Raw genomic sequence first — 3173 nt, forward strand, 5'->3', positions numbered from 1 at the left:
CATATTTGGATGTGTATTTGGAAGTTCATTAGATTTAGGCCCACAGCTCCTGATCAAGGGAATAAAAATGGGAAGTGGAACTCCAAGAAGAGAGTATATGGAATGAAGATAAATAAAATGAGGGAAACTAATCTCTCCCTTTCTCCTTGTGGAATGTAATGTGGCAAGATAAATTAGTAGCAAAATACAAGATGCAAGAATTCATAGGTCTATATTTTTTTTAAAAAAATCTAATTTGTACATTATTACTATTTTATTATTACAGTTTTATATTCCCCTTTTTGTATATAAACTTACAGTATATATATTATCTAAGCTTATATATAAAAAGATACATAATTCTTGTTTTATAATTCAAACATACATAATTCGTCTGGCTCCTATTTTCCCAGAACAAAACTGTGATGCAAACTGGACTGAGAGAGTAACTGGCCCAAAGTTATCCAACCAAGTTTTCCTGCCTAAGTCAGGATTAGAACTCATGGTCTTCTGGTTTCTAGGCCCACATCCCAACCACTGCACCTAACTGACTTTCAGATGCAGCATGATGTATCTATACTGAGTAGTTATCACAGATTACTTTTGTTTAAATACAAAATACATGGCAATTGTTTGTGAACAAAATTATAGTCATTGGATCCTAGATTGCATTATAATATATTTATGATTTTATGTATTTAAATCCCAAAAATGTCTGACTACACAACATGTGACATACCTAATAAGGTGACCTTGCCATAGCATCCAAGACAAATGGCTGTTGTGACCACTTCATCTCATAATGTGAACAATTTCAGCTTTGATTAAGACTGAAAACTTAGAGTTAATTGCATCAAAATTAATGAAATTTCCTTCTGAGTTTCCATGTGTAAAATAATATAGGAAGCTTTTACAATTCCTTGGCTTTAACTAATGAACTTATCATAGTATTTCTTAAAAATGCTGAATCACCAATCTTGGATTTTTTTTTTTCTGAGAGCACTTAAAAACAAAAATAAGCATCCCTGTGTACTACAAATCACCTTTCCCCCTTGAAGATCCCCCTACAAAACAATTTATGTAATTTTTTTTTAAATCAGGAAATTAAGCACTTATGGGAGAAGGAAAATATGACTTTGCATCTAATATCTACAACAATATCCTTTACTGAGGTCCAGACTCCTATTAAAACTGCATGTTAGTCATTAGAATAACAGTTCTTCTCAATACTGTTATTTATGCAATGGCCTAGTCTACATGTTTGTCAAACTTTATTTAAACGAAATTAAAAGTGTGACAAATATACAGACTGGACCATTTATTTTGCTACAGGATTGTATGAACAATGAGTAGACCTTACTGAAAATACTGCAGATCTGCTTGCCTAGGAACTAGCTAAGATCAGCCACCCTGTGAGAGACTCAGGCTGGGCTAAAGGGAGACTAGCACAGTAATGCTCTGGCACTTGGCTTGTACTAGAGCAGTGGTGGTGAACCTATGGCATGCGTGCTAGAGGCGGCACTCAGAGCCCTTTCTGTGGGCACACGTGCCATTGCCCCAGCCTCGCTTCCCCCCACAACCCCTCCTTACCAGCATCCCCCCTGGAAGAGAGTCACCTCCAAGCGCCGCCCACATGGAGCAGTGCAGCCAAGGACATGGCAGACAGCGTAGACGACTCTGCCCTCATGCCCCATCCTGCACAGTTGATGCTGCAGGGCGCGGGCAGAGGGCGTGGCCGCCATGGTGCTGCTGGGCTGCCTGGGCAATCTGTTGGGCCCTGGAGGCAGTGAGTAGCCCTGCGGGCAGGTGGGGTGGGGGATGGGGCGGGGCAGGGCAGGGGGTGGAGCCGAGGAGGAGCCAGTTTTTGGGCACTCGGTCTCTAAAAGGTTTGCCATCTCTACTAGAGAAAAGGGAGGAAAGCCAGGAGGAACTGCTATAGAAATGAAGAGGATTGGGGGGTTGGACAGGAGATCATGTTCAATGCAGCTCTTCTGGCCTTCTGTTTGTTAACTTTTATTAACTGGATCTTGTTTTCAGACATCTGGACAAGCAGCAGAAAGTGGAAAGTGACTTAGTTTCTTAAAACTCAAATTCTTTAACCATTTTACCAAACCTCAGCAAGAATCAGGAGCATAGAAAACAATACAATACATACATACCACTCATCCTATTAGATTTGCAAAGTATGTTATTTATTTATAAAGTGAGACAAACTACTTTTTTCAGTTTTGATATGGTATATTGTTTAACCTGTTTTAGTCAAGACTGACAGCAGAGAAAGAGAAAATTCTCAGAAAATAAGAGTGCAACTGTAGCAGAACTGAGCTTGGAATGTTAGTCATTTATCATTTTCATAACAGAAAGCCAGCAAACTGGATGGCCTCCAATTGCATTGGAATTCCCAACATTTCTGGAATGTTGAGGATTGAAGAAAATTTCTCCTATGTTAAAAATTTGAAATGCTGCTGAGTTTCAGTATTATCTTTATGTTTTTATTTTGTTTTCATCAGGGAGAAAACTCATATGAAGCTCATACATTTTTTTTTCAGTTGTCCTACAGTATTATGTTTCTGATTCTGTTCTCATTTATATAACTTAGCATGATATTCTTGCTTGGATATAGACATAAAGAATGTTTCCACTTCTCATATTTAGATTCTTCCCTTTCAATATATTCATGCCTCTCTTCTTTATTTCAGAGGTAATGTTGTGAATACAGAACTAACAGATTACCTATGGAGCTTCATGGATATATAGGGATTTTGACACAAGTCTTCCTAGTTTCATTTTTTTAATTGCTTTTAAAGTAGTGACAAAAAACAGATAAAAATATATAACATTGCTTTTCAAAAAACAGATCTGGAAAATACTTTCAGCAAAGAAATTCTTTGTTTAGAAAAATTTTATGGGATTCTTAAATTCTGAGGATACCTTGTACAAAAAAATGCAGTTACTAATTAATGCGGGAGGATTTGGTTTTCTGAACTGAGCTATATTTCATGCTTACCTATTGTCAAATATCAAATACCGAAAAGCAACAATTGATGGGTTGGGGCAGGTCGCAAGGAAATAGCCAAATAACTTCATATGGTTTCTTTCTAGCTTGTCCATCTCAAGGACATGAGTAGAGTATGTGGAGAGATGAAAGTCAGCATTTGCTTGCTGAAACACTGACTTTGTTGGCTGATTAGACT

The sequence above is a fragment of the Crotalus tigris genome, unplaced genomic scaffold (assembly GCF_016545835.1).
Source record: "Crotalus tigris isolate CLP2741 ecotype Arizona unplaced genomic scaffold, ASM1654583v1 scf7180000024167.7108832, whole genome shotgun sequence".
Taxonomy (NCBI): Eukaryota; Metazoa; Chordata; class Lepidosauria; order Squamata; family Viperidae; genus Crotalus; species Crotalus tigris.